The sequence below is a fragment of the Rattus norvegicus genome, chromosome 3 (genome assembly GCF_021556685.1).
Source record: "Rattus norvegicus strain SHRSP/BbbUtx chromosome 3, alternate assembly SHRSP_T2T, whole genome shotgun sequence".
In the NCBI taxonomy this organism is placed as follows: domain Eukaryota; kingdom Metazoa; phylum Chordata; class Mammalia; order Rodentia; family Muridae; genus Rattus; species Rattus norvegicus.
This window is the reverse complement of record NC_141536.1, coordinates 157,497,252-157,506,909: the sequence shown is the minus strand read 5'-3', so window position 1 is coordinate 157,506,909 and position 9,658 is coordinate 157,497,252. Positions and strand designations below refer to the sequence as shown.

The window sequence follows — 9,658 nt, the reverse complement described above, 5'->3', positions numbered from 1 at the left end:
CAGAAGGACACACGGGACATGACAAAAGGAAGGCGGCCGGATTGAGAGGAGACAGGAGTCAGAAAGCAGGAGAGATGTTTGGACCTGTGAGATAGCCCGGTGGGTAAAATCACTTACTGCCAAGACTTACCACCTGCTCCCCATCCCTGGGACCCGAAGGAGAGAACTGGCCCCTGTAGGTTGTCTTCTGATCTCTACACTTAAGCCATGCTGAGCATGTGCCACCACCCCCTACCGCCCCACCCCCCACCCCACCCCACACGCAATAAATAAATAACAGAAAGCGAGACAGAACCGCATGTGGAGCATCCAGGAGGAACCACTGTCTTCGGACGGTGTTCACTGTGCTGCCCAAAGAAAAACTACTTAAGAATGAAGGGAAGTCTTCTTTGACTCATTGATTCAGAGATGCGGTTTCCTGGTCAGCAGGGTCCACGGTAGAACAGAATAGCATGGGGGCAGGGTACTTCGGAGGATATGGTGCAGCAAGCCTGTTCACTGATTGTGACCAGAAGGGAGGGGGAGAGACCAAACACAACCTATATTCATATCCACACCGTGGAGAACCCCTCCCCAACCAGGCCCCCCACTTATGCCCTCTCTCCCTCCTCCCAGCGATCCTTCTTCACTCACAAATCAGTGATCCATCGATTGATCGATTGATCGGGTCATAGCTCAATCACGGCAGGCTCAGGGCAGAGCTGATCCCCCCAGCTTAGTCTGACCTGCTGGGGTCTAAGCCCTCAACAAGGGTCTTTTGGGGGACACTTCATCTCCAAACACACCGGTAATTTGCCCATGTTGGACGGCGATGGAATGAGAAGGTTCTGGAAGTGATACATATTAGTTACTTTGGTTTTGTTATGATAAAATACCATCAGCAAAAGCAACTTAAGGAAGAAAGGGTTGACCCCTGGCTAATGGTTCCAGAGGGAGGGATTCTGTAACAGCAAGGGAGCACAGGAGGAGCAGCTTGAGGCCAGCCTGGCAGTCGGGAAGCTAGGGGGCTGGGAGAGGGGGGAGGGGATAACAGAAAGAGAGGTGGGGCTATATACCTTCAAAGCCTGCTCCCAACACCATACTTCCTTTAATCTCCCTCAAAAGTGCCGCTGACTGGGGGGCCATAAGTTCCAATATATATGAATCTATGTGGGACATTTCCCATTCAAATGTCTTTGGGAGTCCTTTGGCGTCTGCCATGCAAAGACAGCACATTTTGACTGCGCATGCTCGTGAGGCAAGATGGCGTCTGAAAACGTCGGAATGTTTTTGCAAAAGGAGGAGGGAATTCTGGGAGGGAGAGCCTGGGGTGGTCAGTACAAGGTCATACGCATACAGGGCAGTCACAACAGGGCACGACAACTTTCTCATCCTTAGCAGATAGCAAAGTTCAGATCAGCGTTGGTGGAGGGAGGGTGAGCACACATCTCGGGTCGAGGTGCCAGGGGTGAAATGCCAGTCAACTACTGTTCTGATTGGTGTTTCTCAACATGAAACAAACCTGAGAACCCACCTGAGAAGAGGGAGCCTCAGCTGAGGGATTACCTCCCCCAGAATGACCTATAGACAAGTCTGTGGGGGCAGTTTCTTGGTTAATGATTGATATGGGAGGGCGCCGCCCACTGTGGACGTCGCTACCTAAGGCAGATGGGTCTGGCTTGTATACGAAAAGCAGGTAGAACTTGCCGGGAAAGCAAGCCAGTAAGCAGCATCCCTCATGGCCCAGGCTTCCGCTCCTTCTTTGAGCTTGTGTCCTGACTTCCTCCATGATGGACTGTAAACCGAAAGATGAAATAAACTGTTCCTCAGGCCGCTTTCGGTTGTGGTGTCTATTACAGCAGGAGAAGGCAACCCAGGACGACTGCTGCCCACCAAGTTACCATGGCAACCAGGTAACCTATCTGTGCCTCAGTAGCCACAAACGCGAAAGAAAGGAGTCCATAGAGGTCCTTATCTCCTAGGGGCAAAACAGGGGATGGGTTAGCACAGGGGAAGGGTTGAACAGAGTGCAAGGCACCTCGAGAGAAACAGGAACACCCTGAAAAGCAGGGGGGTGGGGCGGACCCACATTTATAAAGTCCCCTCCTCTTCTCGTGACACTTGCAGAAATGACTGGGTTGAGATGTCCCAGACCAATGAGGAACCCATGAACCCCATCCTTGTCCCTTAAGGATGCTCTTCATCCTTGTCTCATACACGGAGCCTACTAGATGCCCCAGGGAGCCCCTGACTTCATGAATGGGGCCCTCCTGATTTTCAGTTCTAGGAGGCCAGCCTGTCAGTAGACATCTCCCCGATGGATTGAACAGCATCTCTTTCACGCGTGGCACGGGATCATGCCACCAAATGGAGCTAACTATGGGAGTATAGTGGCTATCAGTAACTCCGGACACTAGGCTGCAACATCAAGATTGCAAACTAGGGGCTGGGGAGATGGCTCAGCGGTTAAGAGCACTGTCTGCTCTTCCAGAGGTCCTGAGTTCAAATCCCAGCAACCACGTGGTGGCTCACAACCATCTGTAATGGGATCTGATGCCCTTTTCTGGTGTGTCTGAAGACAGCAAATACTCATGCATTAAAAAAAATAAATAAATCTTTAAAAAAAAGATTGCAAACTAAAACTTAACCCCTGGCCTGTGGGCCCATGCCAGGTTCTCTTTCACCCATCTGTACACATAACACAACACTCCCTCTGCCGGGGGGTTGGGGGGGGAGCAACTTAAGACAGTGGAGGTGGTGACTGATGTCTTCGCACTGGTGTGAAAACAGTATTCCACATGCCGGTGGTCCTCTGGGGTGCCCACACCTACCGGAATCAAGAGTCTGCAAGGCTCTCATATCAACTGGCCTCTCCAACTGATGTCCTCGCCTGCCAGCTACACACAGTCGCACTGACATTTGCTTCCCCAGCTGGGTCTTGCATGCATGAGAACACACTTCACACCCATTCTTCTGGTGAAGATATAAGACCAGGAGAGAGCTGCCAGGAACGTGCTGATAACCACCTAGAGAGCCCTAGAGTCGGGAGAGTCCTTCTCCACCCGTGAGCTCAAGTTCTAAATGACAAATTAACCAAGACCAGAGAACACATGACAGTTGTATCCTTCTGCACACCCTAGGTGTGGTGGATAATTGCATTGATTGCCCTGAGAAGGACCTGTACTTCTGCTGGTTTCTGTGAGACTGTCTCAAGGATCCAATGGAACATGGACACTCTGATGTGAATGGATTCATCCTGATGGACTTAGAATGTAACAGCATCATTGGTCCATGATAAAAGCCTGGCTGGAGAAAGTAGGTCACTGGGTTGTTAGGTCACTGGGGAAAGTAGGTCACTGAGGGAAGTAGGTCACTGGGGAAGTAGGTCATTGGGGGAAGGCTAGATCCTGCCCCATCCTCTTCCTCTATTCCTCTACCAGGACAGTGTGAGTTGTGAAATACCTTCCCCATGAGAACCATGGACCCTGAGAAGCCATGGACCCAGACTGACCTTATCTCCTTTTAAGTTGCTTAGCTACAACGTTTGGTCCCAGGGACACAGAATCCTGGGTAACTGCTGTGAAACATTCTATCCTGCAGGGAAGCTCCTTAAGGAGAAAGGTAAACAACTCAAAATAAATAGCTTCAGGAAGTCCCTGAAACAGACCAGATTCACTAGGGCCCTCTCTGGCAGAATAAGCAAAGCTGAGAGTTCCTCTCTGAGGAAGTAAAGCTAACCTGCAGAGAAGACTCTCAGTGGTGAAAAGCTACAAAGACTCTGAGTACAAAACAGCTGCCAGCTGGAGTTGATAGAGGAGCAAGTATGTGAACCCAACCACCCCAACATGGTATGCAACAGCCTGGAGCTGGTGCAGACTCAACCCCCAAACAAGCCGCCCAGTCACACAGTCTCTGAACAGCGACAGGATGTCCAAGAGGAAGAATGGTCCACTTACTGGATTGGACTTCCTCAAAAGACCTCCATGGTCTATGCTTCTCCCGGAGGCCATGCTGGTCAGGGGCCCATGCTTTGTCAGAGCACTGTCTTGATAGGCACAGGCCATACTGCCACCGGAAGCAGTGGTCCTTGGCACAGGAGGATGCTGGAGACCAAGTGGATGTTTACAGTCCATGATCTTTTTAGAAACCATGCGGAAGCCTAGGATCGACCGGTGCTCCTGATGACTGTGAATGGCAAGGAAGCTACTTTTGCAATGTTATTAATGATTGCTGAAGCACAGTTGAGAAAGAGGAATGTAAAAGGCTCCTGTGAAAACTCCAACCTCCACCCCATTCCCCAAAAAAGCGACAGCCTAAAGAGGAAGCCATCAAGGAGAACTGAAAAAAAAGTGTTGGGGATACTGCGGTACAGCTCTCTACAGGTGATGACTTCTAAAGGGGGTGAAGGAGAAAGTCTCAGTTTCCTTTGTAGGGCTGGCCACTAGGAGTTTGACCAGGCCACAGTGGGTATATAGACAACAGAGAATGGACATTGTCTCCTCCTCCTCCTCCTCCTCCTCCCCCTCCTCCTCCTCCTCTTCCTTCTCTTCCTTCACCTCCTCTTCCTTCACCTCCTCTTCCTCTTGCTCCTTTTTCTCACCTCCTTCCTTTTATTCCTTGGGGGGGTGGGGCATGTCTTAGAGCTCCCATTGCTGTGAACAGACACCATGACCAAAGCAACTCTTATAAGGACAACATTTAATTGGGGCTGGCTTACAGGTTCAGAGGTTCAGTCCATTATCATCATGGTGGGAGCATGGCAGCATCCAGACAGGCGTAGTGCAGGAGGAGCTCAGAGTTCTACATCTTCATCTGAAGGCTGCTAGGAGAAGACTGGCTTCCAGGCAGCTATATTGAGGGTCTTAAAACCCACGTGCACAGTGACACCCCTACTCCAACAAGGCCACACCTACTCCCACAGGGCCACACCTTCAAATAGTGTCACTCCCTGGGCTAAGCATATACAAACTATCACAAGAACCTTTATAAATGGTTTCTTTTGCAAGAAGTCAGAGCACAGGAAAACATATTGGAGCAGATGTTGACCTAAAATACAAAACTCTTATGATGATCTAGTAATCGGACTACCCAAGAATATGAAATTACACGTCAGAGAGAGATCTGCATGCCCAGGTTCATCCCGTCTGCCCACAGGAGCTGAGCTATGGAATCGTGACACAATGCCTGACAGACTAATTAAGAAAGCAACTTTCATTTAGTGAGTTGCCAGGGGTTTTGTCCACCATGACGGTGAAGGCATGGCCAAGCAGTTCACATCATGGTTGACTAGGAAGTAAAGTGAGAGACAAGAAATGTTCAGAGGTACTATGTCCTCTGAGGACCCACTCTTGGTGACTATTTTCTCCAGCTCTGTCCCATCTTCTATGTTTCCAGAATACCCCCCAAATAACACCGGCATCTGTAAATAGGGCATTAAAACGAGGAGCCTCTTAGGGGAGTTCCATATTCAAGTGATAGACGGGATCGTCCTGAGTCCACTGACAGACAAACTGTAAGGAGCAAGTAATGAAGCCATTTATTGTAGCAGGAATGCTGACCGCGCAGCCGCAAAAGTATCTCCTGCAGGACGACCTAATTGAGGACTCCCTGAGAGACCGAGGATTGCTGGTGCAGACAATGCCAGCCAATCGGGAGCTGCTGTTTAGAAGAGATGCTCTCTTGGGACCAATGGGGTGCGGGTGGAGTGTATGAAAGGAGATTGCAGAAGAGTTCAGAGGAGCGTGCTGGAGAGTTTCTCACCTGCTCCCGGAGTCTGTGTCGTTGACTCTGTGCCACCTCACCCCCTAACCCCCAAGGGCAGGTAGGGTCAGACAGTGAGTGGTCCAGGGCATGGGCAACAGTTTATATCGACACAGTAAACATGTAAATAAGTAGATATGATCATAAGAAATCCGTGGGCTTTGTTACTTATGTAAATGTGGCCACTGACATCAAAACACAATCGTGGCCTGGGAAGACCATCACGCAGATACGAGGGCCTGAGCGTGATGCCCACAGCCCAACTTAAAAAGTCAGGCACGGGACGCAAGGGTGGGAGAGCTGAGCGCTGAGACCAAGAGCTTAAGCTAGAAAGCTAGGAGATTGAAAGATGAGACCATCAAGGCACTGTCTCCCCTGTTCTGTTCCACTCCTGTATGGAGTCTAATCAGACCTGTGTCTCCCTCGCTCCAGAGTACTCCAGAGGCCTCACGTAACCGCCTTCCTGTGGCCACTCCCCTCTCCAGGTGGCCCAACGTAACAGTGATTTCCCATCAGCGACACAGCAGCCAGGTTGACTGGGGCCGCCACAGTGAGTGTGGCTAGATCAGGGGCTGACCCGGGAACAGGGAAGTGTTTCGTTGATTATCAGTATGCCAGGAACCCATCTCTCAAGCATCAGCTCTTCTCCACTGCCATTCTGGGCTTGCGCTGTTGGAGGAGATGGGGCCCTTCCGTTTGACGGTCGCCTTCCTCATCCTCTCTGCCTCGTGAGGCTCCATGGGGTCACCCAGCGATCCCTGCTGCTCTGACTCCATGCGAGTCCGGGTGCCGGAGTGTGCTGAGTGCTTTACCATTAAACTGCATTTCTCGGGTTGGGGATTTAGCTCAGCGGTAGAGTGCTTGCCTAGCAGGCGCAAGGCCCTGGGTTTGATCCCCAGCTCCGGAAAAAAAAAAAAAAAAAAAAAAAAAAAAACTAAATAAACTGCATTTCTCTTTTTTAAAAATAGGGGCGGGGGTGGGGGGAGGGGAGAAGACAGGGGCGGTGCACGAGCTTCTTATCCCAGTGCTGGGGAGGCAGAGGCAGGCAGATTCCCGGGGCTCTCTGGTCAACCAGCCCTGCCTGGTGAGCCACAAATAATACTAGGTGAGTGACACAGCAACACCCTGGCCTCAACTTATGCACGTGAACCTATCCTATACACACATAGCCACAAACCCAAACTTCCCAGATTGAACACCTGTGCCTCGCTAAGGGAGGAGCAATCGATCATAGAGCGGGGATGAGCAGGAGTGAGAGGCACAGCCATTTAAGTGAGAAATGGAAGGGTCTTCTGTGGGTTCCAATCAGAAGGAATCTTGGCCTGAAGGCCCAGAAACATGAGTTTCAGGACCTCCATTCACAAGATGTGACTACTGAGACCCAAGCCATCATGCAAACAATAACAAAACCCAGGTGCTGTGTCAGGAGGAAATGCTTCAGGCGTTCATACAAATAATGCTTTCAAGTTTGAAAAATGAAACCAGGAAGGCAAGAGTTATACTCACAACACTTGACTTTCCCTAAAAAAAAAAAAAAAAAAAAAAAAAAAAAAAAAAAAAAAAAAAAACCAAAACTATTCCAGGAAAAAAAATAAACTATTCTCTTGGGTGCAAACAGAAAGGTTAAGAAATATTAGCCGACTATTTATATATGTGGTTTTCACGTTTCTACCATAAAACAAGCAAAAAATAGATGCTGCATAAATTAAAAATTAAAAAATTACCATGCTTCCCCCTGAAGTATGTTAAAACATGCCTGAGAGAAGTTGTTTTTAAAGAAATGAAGAATGGGTGTTCACATAGCCGGCCTCTCAGGTCTGTGATTTGTTGAAAGGGAGGAGGGAGGGAGAGGAGAACAGACCACTGCAAAATTTATGACAGGGGAAGGAGAACTTTATGTACTCAAAACGTTCTGCCCGGGACCGGTGAGGTGTCTCAGCTGCCGAGCCGGATCCCTGGCACCCATTCGGCGGAAGCGGAGAACTGACCTCCACATAGGTTCCATAGCTATGTGTATGTATGGCGCACATACACGCACCCAGAAAAACAAACGTTTAAATTTACACTTGGTTTGCCATAGATATTAAAATCAAACTGTGCTAAATCACTTCTGATGGGGTAAATGTTTGAATGTCAGTGCTTGAATTCATCCATCACGACGCTAGTTGGGCTGCAGGACGACTTGGCTTTGCAGGAGAGGGACAGGTGAGATGAACATTCCCTTGTGAGTTATGTGAGTGTATCCAAGGCTCCTGGCTCACCCTCTTCTAGCCAGAGAATAGCAACAACGTTTAAGAAGCAAGGCTTTTAGTTTTGTTTTCCCTCTAAGCAGTCAGAGAAGAGTAACATTTAAAAAGCACCGGAGGTTTTTGTTTTTTGTTTTTTGTTGTTGTTGTTGTTTTTTGAGTTGTTTTATTTTGTATTTTTAAAAAATGATTTTATTTGTATTTATTAATGTGAATATATATATCCAAATATATATACACACATATATACCTACAGGAGCCCCTGGAGTCCAGAAGAGGGTGACAGACCCCCTGGAGCGGAGTCACAGGAAATTGTGAGCATCCTGACACAGCTGCTGGGACCTCAACTCAGGTCCTCTGGCAGATGTCTCTGGTATCTCCCCAAGTTACATCTCTTCCCTTGTTACGATTTTCTGCTCTAATACGGTAGCTGTGTGGCAATCTTGATGCCCATAGATTACAGAAATGCAACTACACTCCCCAAATCTTACCTATGATTCAAAGTCCCAAGAACAACTTCCTCCGGGTGAGTTTTCATCCTTCCTCCCTAATCCTAATGATCCGAATTGGGTAATAAGAGTCTGTTACTTATTTTTCTAGACACTGTCAAGAAGAAAGCACCTTGAGGAAGTGAGGGGGTAGGGAGGAAGCAAGGGAGGGAGGGAAGAGGAGAAAAGGGAAGGGTACGGAGGGAGAGGAGAAAGGGTGGGGGTGGGGGGACCCTGACTGAGGCTCATGGTTGAGAGTGCACAGTCCATCAGGGAAGGAATGGAGAGGCAGAGGTGGCTCAGTGCTGGAGCAACAAGACTTACAAGACAGCCAGTTAAGTCACAAGGTGACTAAGAAGCAGAGACCTCAGATCTTCCTCTATCCAATACAGCCCCCACCATCCCCAATCAGGTACTTCCTCCAGCACTGTACAGCCCACCTTCCACAGTGACCTCCCCAGTGAGGCACTTCCTCCAGCAGGATACAGCCCACCCACCCCACTGACGCACTTCCTCCAGGAGGGTACAGCCCACCTTCCCCATTGACGCACTTCCTCCAGGAGGGTACAGCCCACCCACCCCACTGACGCACTTCCTCCAGGAGGGTACAGCCTACCCTCCCCACTGACGCACTTCCTCCAGCAGAGTACAGGCTACCCTCCCCACCGATGTGCTTCCTCCAGCAGGGCACTGGATGCTAAAGGTTCCAGGATCTCCCAAATAGCCGCAGGGATTAAGGATTCAGTGTTCAAACACATAGGCACTTGGCATGTGTCACATTCAAACCACAGCAAACGACGGACCACTAATAAGAAATAAAAAGGACACATTTGCTAATATGCTAATATTACGTTAATTTTTTAAAAGTAAAAACCCAGGGCTGGAGAGGTAGTTTGGCAACATAGAGCGCTGGCTGCTCTTCCATAAGACCTGTTTGGCTCCCTGCATCCAGGCCGGCTGTTCACAACCACCTGTAACTCACACCCTCGGCAGGTACCTGCACACATACGTGTACATGTGTGTGTGTGTGTGTGTGTGTGTGTGTGTGTGTGTGTGTGTGTGTGCGCCCTCGGCCAGAAGAGGGCGGTGGATTCCCCGGGAGCAGAAGTTACAGGCCATAGTGTGTTGTCTGACTCAGGTACTGAGAAACAAGCCAGCTAGGCCCTTAGAAAGAACAATCCACAC

The 9,658-nt window shown here is 49.4% G+C and overlaps 1 long non-coding RNA gene across 2 annotated transcripts; it reads right to left on the bottom strand.

The window, feature by feature from the left end:
- Nucleotides 1-303: 303 nt before the first annotated feature.
- Nucleotides 304-4,061, bottom strand: LOC103691973 (uncharacterized). Of its 2 annotated transcripts, none has more exons than XR_015683985.1 (4): nucleotides 3,936-4,061; nucleotides 1,687-1,957; nucleotides 634-827; nucleotides 304-498 (listed from the first exon to the last, which is right to left on the bottom strand). It is a non-coding gene; the product is annotated as an uncharacterized LOC103691973 (long non-coding RNA). The 2 variants fall into 2 exon arrangements; XR_015683984.1 differs by lacking the exon at nucleotides 3,936-4,061 and adding an exon at nucleotides 2,811-3,259.
- Nucleotides 4,062-9,658: the final 5,597 nt, after the last annotated feature.